This window comes from Rhinopithecus bieti, unplaced genomic scaffold (genome assembly GCF_001698545.2).
Source record: "Rhinopithecus bieti isolate Rb0 unplaced genomic scaffold, ASM169854v2 scaffold_14876, whole genome shotgun sequence".
In the NCBI taxonomy this organism is placed as follows: domain Eukaryota; kingdom Metazoa; phylum Chordata; class Mammalia; order Primates; family Cercopithecidae; genus Rhinopithecus; species Rhinopithecus bieti.
This window is the reverse complement of record NW_016807955.1, coordinates 188365-202763: the sequence shown is the minus strand read 5'-3', so window position 1 is coordinate 202763 and position 14399 is coordinate 188365. Positions and strand designations below refer to the sequence as shown.

The following is a 14399-nucleotide window of genomic DNA, read 5'->3' as shown; positions in this document are numbered from 1 at the left end:
AAAAAAAAAAAAAAAAAAAAAAAAAAAAAAAAAAAAAAAAAAAAAAAAAAAAGAATATACTGCTTATATATTAATAGTAATTAAAAAGATGATTAAAACTTTAAAGACAATAATGCAAATGAAGAGATGCAAATGACCAATAAACATATAAAAGAATTGTATCTTTACTAATAAAGACATAAATCAAAATAATGAGTGTACCAAATAGCAATTGTACATATTTTATACTATGGAAATAATCAGAAAAAAACATATCTGTTTAAGGGCATTCATTACCAGCACTGTTGTATAGCAAAAATGGAGGGTATATTAAGAAAAAGATTGCTTTGGCCATGCATGGAGGCTCACACCTGTAATCCCAGCACTTTGGGAGGCCGAGGAGGGTGGATCACCTGAGGTCGGGAGTTCGAGACCAGCCTGACCAACATGGAGAAACCCCGTCTGTACTAAAAATACAAAATTAGCTGGGCATGGTGGTGCACGCCTGTAATCCCAGCTACTCAGGAGGCTGAGGCAAGAGAATCTCTTGAACCTGGGAGGAGGAGGGTACACTGAGCCGAGATTGCACCATTGCACTCCAGCTTGGGTAACAAGAGCAAAACTCCATCTCAAAAGAAAAAAAGAAAAAGACTGCTTTAATAAATGGTATACTCGGCCAGGCACAATGGCTCATGACCATAATCCCAGCACTTTGGGAGGCCGAGGCAGGAGGACCACCTGAGGTCAGGAGTTCGAGACCAGCCTGTCCAACATGGTGAAACCCCATCTCTACTAAAAATACAAAAAATTATCAGGGTGTGGTGGCATGCGCCTGTACTTCCAGGTACTCAGGAGGCTGAGGCAGGAGTATCGCTTGAACCCGGGAGGCGGAGGTTGCAGTGAGCCAAGATCATGCCGCTGCACTCCAGCCTGGGCGATACAGTGAGATTCCGTCTCAAAAAAAAAAAAAAAAAAACACATAAATCATACACTCATATAATGGAACAATAAGAATTAAAAGGGAAATATGTATATCTGTATTGATACAGAAAAATATCCGTTATATATTCATACACACATGCACTCACAGATTTGTAAGGATTTACACCAAATAAAATAAAATACAATAAAACTGACAGCTGGTGTTAACAGTTGTTCTCCATACAGAAGAGAGATGTGCCCTTTATTCTTTTTGCTTATCTGCAATTACTTAACTGAAAGGGGGGAGAAGTTTTTTGTTATTATTTTTTTTAAATCAACTATATAATGACTGGATACATGTTGTTTTTTTTACAATTTTATGACCACCATACTTTAAAAATCTGGGTTTCACTACCGTCTACGCTAAAATTTGCAAATCTGGCTCCACACAAGTCAACCAGTAAGCTGTTTAAAACTAATATAGATTGCTTACCGACTACAATGATTCTGAGGTTTAGGGAAGGGCCAAGAAAGTTATACTTTACCAAGATCTCTAAATGATTCAGAAAAATAGAAACTTATTTGTGGGTAAACTCTGAAGAGTGTAACTTTTGGATCAAAAAATAATATTAAATGTGGAAAGAGCTGATGATTTTTTGTTTTGTTTTGAGACAGAGTCTCGCTGTTACCCAGGCTGGAGTGCAGTGGTGTGACCTCAGCTCACTGTAGCCCTCGCCTCCCGAATTCAAGCAATTCTCCTGCCTCAGCCTCCTGAGTAGCTGTGACTACAGGCGCGCACCACCATGCCCAGCTAATTTTTGTATTTTTAGGAGAGACGAGGTTTCACCATGTTGGCCAGGATGGTCTTGATCTCCTGACCTCATGATCCACCTGCCTCCGCCTCCCAAAGCGCTGGGATTACAGGCATCAGTCACCGCACACGGCCGATGCTGACAATTTCTCTCTGGAAAAATTGCACTAGTCATCTGGCAGACACTTTTAGTCACCTACTGAATATCCCTTCTCACTATTTTAGTAATTTCCTTACTAATAAAAGACTGATTTCATTCAAAGCAGCAATATACTTAATCTCATGTAAGTGACCATAAAACTGAAAAGAACATCTGCTGCAGAGCTCTGAGAAAGCTTCTGCTTTTTTTTGATAAAAAGGGACAATCACAACTAGTATGGTTCTTTCTTCTACCAATTTATTCTTATCTTGGATTTGACTATACCTGAAACAATTCATGTCTATGAAGTAGTCTATAAGGGATTGGCCAAGAATATTAAGAAATACCAGCGTGACATCATCAAGCTGCTAACAAAATGCCACCTTCCTATTGTGTGAGGAAATAAATTCCTATTTGTTTAAACTACTATCAATATACAAATTTTCTATTACTTTGAGACAAAATGAACAAAATGAATTCCTAACCGATTAAGCCATCAACAGTACAGGAGACTGTCCACTGCTTTATATCCCCGTCAACAATAGGTATTAGGTATCATTTGCTCATCTAATTTTTTTAACAAAGTAGCACTTCACTTTGATTTTCATTTCCTTAACTAGGAGTGAAGTAAAATTTTTATTTCTTTTTTTCATAAATGGATTTTCACATCTTTTGTCCGTATTTTCTGTTCATTACTAATTTTTTTCTTACTGGTTTGTATACGTTCTTCATAAACTAAGAAAGTCAGATCTTTGCAAAATACATTGTAAAATATTATTATGAGTTTGTCATGTTAGTTTTACATTTGGGGACGTGCGTCTATGTGTGACCCTTTAAAATTGTCACACAGATACAAAACCCAGATTTTAAAACACTTCCATCATTTCAAAATGTAGCATGGCCAGGCAAGGTGGCTCACGCCTATAATCCCAACACTCTGGGAAGCCAAGGTGGCTTGAAGCCAGATGTTCCAGACCAGCCTGGGCAACAAAGTTGAAGGGGTGGCCTGCCCCTCCACACCTGTGGGCATTTCTCGTTAGGTGGAACGAGAGACTTGAGAAAAGAAATGAGACACAGAGACAAACTATAGAGAAAGAAAAGTGGGCCCAGGGGACCGGCACTCAGCATACAGAGGACCCACACCGGCACCGGTCTCTGAGTTCCCTTAGTATTTATTGATAATTATCTTTACCATTTAAAGATAAGGGAGTGGCAGGACAATAGGATCATGGGAGAAAATTAGCAGTAAGACATATGGATAAAGATCTCTGTGACTTGGGTAAGTTCAAAGGAAAATGCTGCGCCTTGATATGCATATGCAAACATCTCCATAAACCTCTTAGCAGCATTGCGCCAGCAAGTCTCACCAGCAAGTCCCACCTTATGCCCTAAGGCGGTTTTCTCCCATCTNATTTGGGGACGTGCGTCTATGTGTGACCCTTTAAAATTGTCACACAGATACAAAACCCAGATTTTAAAACACTTCCATCATTTCAAAATGTAGCATGGCCAGGCAAGGTGGCTCACGCCTATAATCCCAACACTCTGGGAAGCCAAGGTGGCTTGAAGCCAGATGTTCCAGACCAGCCTGGGCAACAAAGTTGAAGGGGTGGCCTGCCCCTCCACACCTGTGGGCATTTCTCGTTAGGTGGAACGAGAGACTTGAGAAAAGAAATGAGACACAGAGACAAACTATAGAGAAAGAAAAAGTGGGCCCAGGGGACCGGCACTCAGCATACAGAGGACCCACACCGGCACCGGTCTCTGAGTTCCCTTAGTATTTATTGATAATTATCTTTACCATTTAAAGATAAGGGAGTGGCAGGACAATAGGATCATGGGAGAAAATTAGCAGTAAGACATATGGATAAAGATCTCTGTGACTTGGGTAAGTTCAAAGGAAAATGCTGCGCCTTGATATGCATATGCAAACATCTCCATAAACCTCTTAGCAGCATTGCGCCAGCAAGTCTCACCAGCAAGTCCCACCTTATGCCCTAAGGCGGTTTTCTCCCATCTCAGTAAACAGAGCATACAATCGGGTCTCACACCGAGATGTTCCATTGCCCAGGGACGGGCAGGATTTTTAACCAGGAAGCTGCCTTCAGGCACTTGTTTAACAAAGACACATCCCACACAGCCCAAAATCCATTAAACCTTGAGTCACCACAGCACATGTCTCTTGCAAGGACAAGGTTGGGGGCAGGGTCACAGATTAACAGCATCTCAAATACAGAAAATGGAGTCTCTTATGTCTACTTCTTTCTATATAGACACAATAACAGGCTGATCTCTCTTTCTTTTCTCCACACAAAGTGAGATTCCATCACTACCAAAAAATGTAAAAATTAGCTGGTGCAGTGGTGTGTGCCTATAATCCTAGCTACTGAGGAGACTGGGGTGGGAGAATCACTTGATCGCCTAGTAGTTCAAGGCTGCAGTGAGCTACAATCACACCACTGTACTCCAGCCTGGGAGACAGAGCAAGATTCTATTAAAAACAAGAAAAAAATAAAAAGAAAGACCAAACAGTATGAAACTATTTTGTTCCTAAGAAATAATAAATTTTAAATGTTAAAAGACCTTCTGAATCTGAATGCCATTGGAAGAATCAGCCATAATCAGGTAAATCTAGGGAATACACAAAAATATGAAAGGAAAAAATGGGACATGTGGGGATGGGGGAAGGAGACAATAAAATTTCAATGCCTGGCTGGGCACAGTGGCTCACGTCTGTAATCCCAGCACTTTGGGAGGCCGAGGCAGGCGGATCACGAGGTCAGGAGATCGAGACCATCCTGGCTAACACGGTGAAACCCTGTCTCTACTAAAAATACAAAAAATTAGCCAGGTGTGGTGGCGGGTGCCTGTAGTCCCAGCAACTCAGAAGGCTGAGGCAGGAGAATGGCGTGAACCCAGGAGGGGGAGCTTGCAGTGAGCTGAGATCACGCCACGTACTCCAGCCTGGGCCACAGAGTGAAACTCCGTCTCAAAAAAATGTCAATGCCTGATGGATTTCCAGCACTATATTACATTCCTTGTAGTGACGTATAAGTGTAAGATAAGGTCCTTACTCACTAAGGTCTATTAACCAGGTAGAGAAAGAGCTAACACACAACACACACACACACACACACACACACACAATTTGGGGATAAACTCTCAAATGAAACAAAGTGAAAGATTAGAAAAAAAATCATTTGAAAACGATAGCAATCTATAGATGAAAACCTCCGTGAGGCCGGGCGCGGTGGCTCAAGCCTGTAATCCCAGCACTTTGGGAGGCCGAGACGGGCGGATCACGAGGTCAGGAGATCGAGACCATCCTGGCTAACACGGTGAAACCCCGTCTCTACTAAAACTACAAAAAACTAGCCGGGCGAGGTGGCGGCGCCTGTAGTCCCAGCTACCTGGGAGGCTGAGGCAGGAGAATGGCGTGAACCCGGGAGGCGGAGCTTGCAGTGAGCTGAGATCTGGTCCTAGCACTCCAGCCTGGGTGACAGAGCGAGACTCCGTCTCAAAAAAAAAAAAAAAAAAAAAAAAAAAAAAAAGAAAACCTCCGTGAAATATAATTAACTTTGAAAAATCATGGAATAATAGAAAAAGAATGGCAAACTATTCTAGAATATGGAACAACCCATTAAACACCTCTCCTAGACAGCAGACAAGGTAGAAATGATGACTGAAAAGATAAGAGACAGAATGACCAGAATGAAGAGGTTGGTATTGAGAAGTAGAAGGGTAAAAGCAGAGTAAGTAGCATGGAGCCATATTATGGACACAAGAATTTGAGAAGAAATTACACAAAAAGCAAATCTAGCCAATGCATAATAAAAGAGAATCCAAAGTATTAGACTATCAGAAAAAATAAGTTCCCTTCTAGTTGAATGAATGATTAATGTCATCAACTTTTCCAAGTTTAATCACTTCAGACTCTAGGAAAAGGCAAAGTAACTTGTAAATTTATTTTGCTCTTTTCCCCTTCCTTTAAAGAAAAGATACGTTTGAAGATTAATTTTCCAAATGCAAATTAGTCACCAATTTTCGTTTTATATTTCAGAGCTCAGTTTAAAAACAAAATACAAAAAAGACTGTAGGCTGATACCTTCTGAGTCATTAACTAGCTACCCTAATTTCATACTTAAGTTAGACAAGGGTTTCTTCTGGAATCAGCAAATTTACCACACCCCTGCATCTTCACAGCCTGTCAATTACTCCACACCCTGCAATCACAGTGTTGTAAAAAGATTTAAGAACATTAATCTTATGCTTATAGAGATCATTTTGATGATTACTTCATAAATCACAGAGCCAAAAGAATACACTAAAGTTATTTTTTAATGAGTTACTCCAACATATTATTTACATGTCAGTTATTACCAGTTTATTCTTAAAAACAACCAGTAACTTTCAACTAGCAACATAAAATGGGAAAGGGTACAGAATAGCTATCAAAATAAATAAATAAAATGGACCAGGTGTAGTGGCTCCTGTCTGTAATCTCAGCACTTTGGGAGACCAAGCAGGCAGATCACCCATGAGTTCCAGACCAGCCTGGGCAACATGGCAAAAACCATTCTCTACAAAAAATTCAAAAATTAGCCGGAGGCTGAAATGGGAGGATTGCTTGAGCCTGGGGAGTCAAGGCTGCAGTGAGTCGTGACTGTGCCACTGCACTCCAGCCTGGGTGACAGAGCCAGACCCTGCCTCAAAAAAAAGAAAGAAAGAAATCAAGTGTGATACTGACATAAAAACAGCCAAATAGACCAGTGGAATAGAGAACCCATAAATAAACTCCCTTGTCAAATGCCTCTCAACAAAGTGCTAAGACTGCTCAATGAGGAAGGGATTGTCTCTTCAAATGGTGCTTGGAAAACTGGATATCCAAGTGCAGAAGAATGAAGTCGGACCCTCGTCTTATACCACATGTAAAAATTAACTTAAAATGGAGTAAAGACCTAAATGTAAAACCTAAAACTATAAAACTCCTAGAAGTAAACGGAGGGAAAAGCTTAATGATACTGGATATGGCAGTGAACTCTTGGATAATGCCAAAAACACAGGCCAAGAAAAGCAAAAACAGACAAATAGGGCTACATCAAATTTAAAAGCTTTTATGCATCAAAGGACACAATCAGTGGAGTGAAAAGGCAACCTACAGAATGGGAGAAAATATTTGCATATCGTATCTCTAATAAGGGGCTAAGTAATCATCATTTCTCCACTGTATCAGTAATTTTCAAACTGTAGATTGCTTCAGACCAGTTTCTTGAACCTTTCTTCAGATGGAAAATAGAATAGAAAAAAAATTTAGCACAGTGCTTTGCATAGTAAAAGCATATTGTTTTATGACACTTTAAATGTAATACACATACATGTGTAATTCAGCTATTGAATACTGAGTTGACTGGCACACACAGACACTCATTATTTCTGAAGAATCAATGAAAGCATGTCATCTGCACTGCTATAAATTCAATTACTAGTTATTAATGATAATAAGAGATGCTATTTATTGAGCAAATATTTTGTTAAGTCCTACTTTCCTTTTTAAGGATGACAAAACCAAAATGCATTAAGGTTAAATAACTTGTCTAAATGTATACGAATCATAAGAAATAGAGCCAAGATTCAACCTCATCCTAACACCAAAACTCTTGCCTCTTCTCTACTAACTTGTACAGCTCAGACATTCTATTTCTGTTGAGTTTTGCTTTCCGTTTTTTCCAATTCCGCTCCTTTCAGCTTAGGAACCTTAGTATATGCAGTTTCTTCTACCTGAATGCCTCCTCATCCCTTTACCCGACACCACACTCTGACTCAGTGCCTTCAAACTAACTAAAGCCTAATCCTCTGGGCAAAGTTTGCTTTTTAATTTTTTTTTTTAACAATTGCTCAGAGAGTAGTTGTTTTCATAATTAATCCAAAATTGTCTAAGAAATGCCAAAATCTGGCCGGGCGCGGTGGCTCAAGCCTGTAATCCCAGCACTTTGGGAGGCCGAGACGGGCGGATCACGAGGTCAGGAGATCGAGACCATCCTGGCTAACACGGTGAAACCCCATCTCTACTAAAAAATACAAAAAACTAGCTGGGTGAGGTGGCGGGCGCCTGTAGTCCCAGCTACTCGGGAGGCTGAGGCAGGAGAACGGCGTAAACCCGGGAGGCGGAGCTTGCAGTGAGCTGAGATCCGACCACTGCACTCCAGCCTGGGCGACAGAGCGAGACTCCGTCTAAAAAAAAAAAAAAAAAAGAAAATGACAAAATCACAGTGGGCAAAGTTTAACATCACTTCCTGAAAAGTGTTCTCATATCTCCCAAATAAGTTAGGTTGCCCCAATCATGCCCCGACAGCATTCTTTTTCTCCATAGCACATAACACGTTTGTGATACTTGCTCAATGTGTATGTTCTCTACCAGATTACACATTTCTTGACAGTAAGGACCTGATCTACCAATACACAGGGATACAGTACACCTGGAGGCCTAGTATACACTCAATTCATTGAACAATAAACAAGTAACATTAGTCTTCAGTCACCCATACTAAAACCCAGTATATTGCTTTCATGACCAAATGGGAAGTGGTAAGTGCTTGGGCTTTAGAGGCCAAAAGAACAGACTTCTGGGCCGGGCGCGGTGGCTCAAGCCTGTAATCCCAGCACTTTGGGAGGCCGAGATGGGCGGATCACGAGGTCAGGAGACAGAGACCATCCTGGCTAACACGGTGAAACCCCGTCTCTACTAAAAAAAAAAAAATACAAAAAACTAGCGGGGCGACGTGGCGGGCGCCTGCAGTCCCAGCTACTCAGGAGGCTGAGGCAGGAGAATGGCGTAAGCCCGGGAGGTGGAGCTTGCAGTGAGCTGAGATCCGGCCACTGCACTCCAGCATGGGCGACAGAGCCCGACTCCATCTCCAATAAAAAAAAAAAAAAAGACTTCTGGCTACTCATTAGGGAACTCTGAGCCAATTATTTAACCTCTGTAAGCCTCATTCACAAAATAATCAAACATACCTTGGTATAAAAATGAACAATTCCCTACCCCACAATGTATACAATTATGATCTGTCAATCAAAAATAATAATACACTCTAGGCCATGTGTGCAGTGGCTCACACCTGTAATCCCAGCACTTTGGGAAGTCGAGGTGAGAGGACTGCTTGAGTCCAGGAGTTCGAGACCAGTCTGGGCAACACAGGGAAACGCCGTCTCTACAGAAAAATTTAAAAACTAGCTGGATGTGGTGGCACACGCCTGTAGTCCCAGCAACTTGGGAAGCTGAGGCAGGAGGATCACCTGAGCCCTGGGAGGTGGAGGTTGCAGTGAGCTGACCATGCACTTCAACCTGGGTGACAGAATGGGATAATACATCTTAAAAAAATTAACCATCCTTTTCTTTCCATTCACACTACTAGCGTTATAATTTAAGTATTTATTTTCTCCCCTCCGGATCAATGTTTTTCAAACTGCAGATTGCTTCAAACCAGCTTCTCATTTTGTAAACGTAGAAAAATATATATGCCAGAGTGCATGCACACCTTAAGGGCATAATGTTGAAGCACACATAATTGAACTATTTATTGAGTTAGTGATGTCCATATACATCTTATTGTGGGCTGCAGGAAAAAAAAAAAATTGAGAAACACTGCTGCACTACTGCAACCTAATATTACTAGAATATTAAATTCCCTAATCACAGCTCAACAGGAGTAAAAGGAAAAAAAAATTAAATTCAGTGACAACGAGGCCTTGTCAGTTTTGTTCACTGCTGTCCCCCTAGAACCTAAAATAATACTTGCTGTGTAACAGCACAATATCTCTGAATGATCCAGTCCCAACTTAAGTTTCCAAAAATATTAATCTTACAATACTCCTCCTCATTGCCATTTCCAGAGCCCCTTAGATTCTTCCTTTCTGAGCCTTGACACAAGCTGTTCCCCCAGACTAATAAAAGTCCTCCCTTTTTCAACTCACCAAACCAGTCGATTCCTTTTCACTTTATTATTATATATTATTATTTTTACTCTTTATTATAAAATCATATGATAGGCACAAAGGACACGAGTATAAAATGAAACATAAAGAGAATATGCAATATATAAAAAATACATTTATCATACCTTTCACTTTTAGTATAGTTATGACATACATTAAATATTTCAGTGACAATTATGCAATCTTAAAATTTAAAAGGTCTTTTGGAGGATGACTTCAATTACCAACACTTAATTAAAAATGGGACATTTTGGCCGAGCATGGTGGCTCACGCCTGTAATCCCAGCACTTTGGGAGGCCGAGGCAGGCAGATCACCTGAAGTCAGGAGTTCGAGACCAGCCTGGCTAACATGGTGAAACCCCATTTCTACTAAAAATATAAAAAATTAAACGGGCATGGTGGCGCGCATCTGTAATCGCAGGCTGAGGCAGGAGAATCACCTGAACCCAGGAGGCGGAGGATGCAGTGAGCCAATCACGCCATTGTGCTCCAGCTTGGGCAACAAGAGTGAAACGCCGTCTTTTGACCTAATACCTTATTTTTTTTAATTCTGTGTATGCTTCTTATTCCTGTAGAGGTACTTAAACATTATACCATTGACTATTCTTTTTCATAAACAGAGCAATACATAAAAATCTGAAGTCATCACTAAAGACTGAAAGGAGTTTTCAAGTAGCTTTGCAATACACAAATCTCATCCACAAATAAGGCAATCTGGAGATGTGGGATGTAAGAAGAAAAGAGAGTATCATAACCACTGGTTTTGGCAGCTGTTTTTAGGGGCTAAGTAATCATAGGCTGACTTTTTAAGGTCTCTACATATTAAACACTGGGTTCTAGAAACTAGACTTTGTATATGCATTTACATAAATGTCTACACCATCTTCGGCTTTTTGGAAAACGCACCATTTGCCTGGAACTATACTACTTTCTTCCTCTTTTGGCTATTTTTAAATTTTTTTAAAGTCCTATCTTCCATGAAGATTTGTTAAAACATACCACGAAAACAGCACATACAATTTTTATCATTTGACTTTTAAACATCTTCTTTCTTATTCAATTATAAGATACGCGAGTAAAAATACTGAGACTTTAAACAAATAGTGATTCATAACCACCTATTAGCCATCTATGCTCAACCCCTACTTCAGAGTTCACAATCTAAGTACTAGTCTTCTTTAACAGAACTCCTTTCCATCACTTTATCCCTGCTAGACAGTGAACAGTGGAAAGTTCCAACTTTTGCAACTCTAGAATGAGGTTATAAATCTAGAGGGAGGAGGAAAACCTGACAGTAAACGCTTGTTCTTTTCACTCCATTCAAGCTCCCATAGAGCCTCAAACACTTAAGTTCCAACATGAGTTTCATACTTCCCTGTCCGAAATTTGATTTCTCAAGCCTCACGCTTTCCAGCTGTAGCAAAGTTTATTTCTGAACAGATTAAATCAGTTGCTAAATAATCTGAAGTCCTCAAACAGAAGGCCATATGAATATCAAACGAAAAAAATAATATTTGAATCGGCATAAATTTACATGGTATTATGGCATCATCACTAATACACTGAGCAGTATTATTTATTAACTTCAAGTATTAATTAACTTAAAGATGTGATTTTGGAGAAAAAACACCAGTGGCGGTCTCTGATTACCAAAGTTAAATATTCTTAAGCAGATTCCCTGAAAAACTTCTACCAGGATCTCTGATGTCTGTTTTTTCTGTTCTAAAATATCCTGCCAAAAGCTTTGGGTGCTGTGACTTAGGGTCGCTAAAGAGTTGCTTATGTAGTTAGAAGGCAGAACGTGCCCTACAAGGCGCTCACATGCATTAGTAATAGAACGTATATTATCTTCCCAATCCTCTGGCGGCTGCGAATGTGCTCCTTCCACCTCCAGCCATCCCAGCTGTGTTCCAGCTCCGGGGGAAGCAAGAGCTTTAGAATTACCCGCAAATATCTTCCTAAATCCAGGCGAAGGAGGCCCACACTTCCCACCCTACCTAACGCACCCCTCAAGTGAAACGTTTGGTCTAAGAAAAAAATACCTCGCACCGCTCCACCCAACAGGTGGGAAGGAGAAAGGAATGGACAACTGGCCGCTGAGTCCGAGCCAGGCCTCAAACAGGGCGGGAGAGGGAGGCCGCGGCCACAGCGCGGCCTGAAACCGGGCAGGCCCTTTTCAGTCCCAAGTACCACCCTCCGCCCCCAGCTAATTTCAAGGAGCCCGCCCCAGCAGACCTTATAATAGATGCTACTCGATGCCATGAGCCGAAGCCTGTGACGACCTAGCCGAAGATGGCACTTCACTGCCTCCGTCCCCACAGCCACCACAGCAGCCGCCACCCGCGCCACCGCCGCCTGGTCGAGCGCACGATGCGCATGCGTCGGTGTCTCGGGAGGCGAAAAAGTCACGTGGGTTCGCAGCGCACAGGCCTGGCCCTCCCAGGGATCCTGGCTGCCTGTGCGGCCCCAGCCCCGCCCCCGCAGCCCCGCCCCGCCGCCAGCGAGGGTGGGGACCGCTGCTCCTACGTGCTTTTCCCTCCATAGAGACTTCCCAAAGGAAAGGAGGGTGTTTAGGGCCTTTCACACGCCTGATCTTAAACACAGCGCCGTGACCCCTCCCCTCCAAAACGGCAAAATGTCATTTTGGGGGTCAAATCTAAGGCTTTCCCAACAATTGTTCAAGCTTTCACACTAAAACATTTACCTAAAAACGGACAGAAATTCAGCCTTAAACCCACAAATCTCACGATGGTATGGACCTTGGGCTCACTCAGGTTTCCTGAAAAATAAACAATCGTGGACTTAGGGGTTTGGAGAATGGGCTGTTGTTAAAGAAAAAAGTATTTAGTGACACTTGTTAAAGCACAAAAAGGAGGACTTTATTCAGGACCATCGCAATAGGTATGGGGACCACTGACTGCAACGGAGACTTGCAGTGGGGAAAGAGATATTGGGCTCAACTCCCCATACAGCATGGGCAAGTGGAGATTTATAGCCAAGGAGCAGAGGTAAGTGAATGGAAAATTACTAAGAGGAAACATCAGGGTAAGGGGGATTTTGGCTAAACCCACCTAATAGGATTTTTGCTGAAGACAGGCCAAGATGATGAGGCATCACCTGGGGAGTGGTGGAGACTGAAGAACCTGATCAGATAATGAGGATGATCAGCTATCAAGGATAGGGGTTTATTGCTAATCTGACTTAGCGAAGTTCTTTGTTTAAACTGGATTTTACAAAGAAAGTGTACAGAAGAGCCTAGCAGAAGATTCAGAAACCTGACTAAAGTTGGCCAAGCAAAAAATATATATATATATGTTATATATATGTGTGTTATATATATGTTATATATGTGTGTTATATATATGTTATATATGTGTGTGATATATATGTGTGTGATATATATGTGTGTTATATATATGTGTGTGATATATGTTATATATGTGTGTGATATATATGTTATATATGTGTGTGATATATATATGTTATATATGTGTGTGATATATATATGTTATATGTGTGTGATATATATGTTATATATGTGTGTGATATATATATGTTATATATGTGTGTGATATATGTTATATGTGTGTGATATATATGTTATATATGTGTGTGATATATATTATATATGTGTGTGATATATGTATGTTATATATGTGTGTGATATATATATGTTATATATATATATAAAGGGATATGTTATCCTCTGGACAAATTGAAGGGGACTGTGCGTTGACAATCTTAGCAGTCCTCTTCAGTTGTACCGCCATCTCCACTTTAACAAAAAAAAAACTTCTTTCCAATCTGGCCTCTCTCCCTTTAAGATTCTGTTACACTTGTGCCCCTGCATTCACCCATCACTTACCATTTAACCTCTTGTTCAAGGTGCAGTAGTATTACTACTGGGGTCCAAGTTCCTCATCTGGAATCTGTCGCCTCTGCAAATAATTTTTTACAAGACGATGTTTCTTGTCACAACGCTGGTTAATCATAAATCCTCTCACCAGCACCTTTACTTCCAAATACTAAACTAGTGCATCACACTGCACCTAGTAGTAGCTTTCCTTTTGCATTTGCCTCTTCTACTCTCCAAGCTACCTTTTTTGGATTCTCTGACAGTGTGGCCATGTTTTTGTTTTTGTTTTTGTTTTTTTTAACAGGTTTAAACAGCAGCTTTTAAATGTTTACTATGGGAAGAATAGTCAAGGGAGTGGTGCATTGGGAAGACAGACCAGAGTTTGCTGCTGACATTGTTACACAGTGACAGTTTGGCATGACCTTCCCTCCTTTTCTGGTTCTTTGGTCTTTCTAAGGTGGCCTCAACTTCTTTATCAGTAAATAAGATTATCTCTGAGATGTCATTCACTCAAATAGCCATTTTGTAAAAATCTACTTGCATCTTCAACTTTATTCACTGTGGATTCATTGTTTTCCTTTATCTAGTTTTTACATTTTACCTTTCAAGCCAGTGCTATTGCTCTCACACCCCTGCTTAAAACCTCCACTGGTTTCCTCCTCCAAGGTTTTTTTTTTTTTTTTTTTTTTTTTTTTTT

General features: G+C 40.8%; 1 protein-coding gene across 1 annotated transcript in view; it reads right to left on the bottom strand.

Annotated features, from left to right (window-relative positions):
• The window catches only part of PRPF39 (pre-mRNA processing factor 39), a 34438-nt gene extending 22206 nt beyond the window's left edge, over nt 1-12232 (bottom strand). Inside the window, exon 1 of the mRNA XM_017884177.1 lies at nt 12082-12232. The gene's annotated coding sequence lies outside the window, so the exon portion shown is untranslated. The remainder of the gene's footprint in view (nt 1-12081) is intronic.
• Between the last annotated feature and the right edge of the window lie 2167 nt (nt 12233-14399).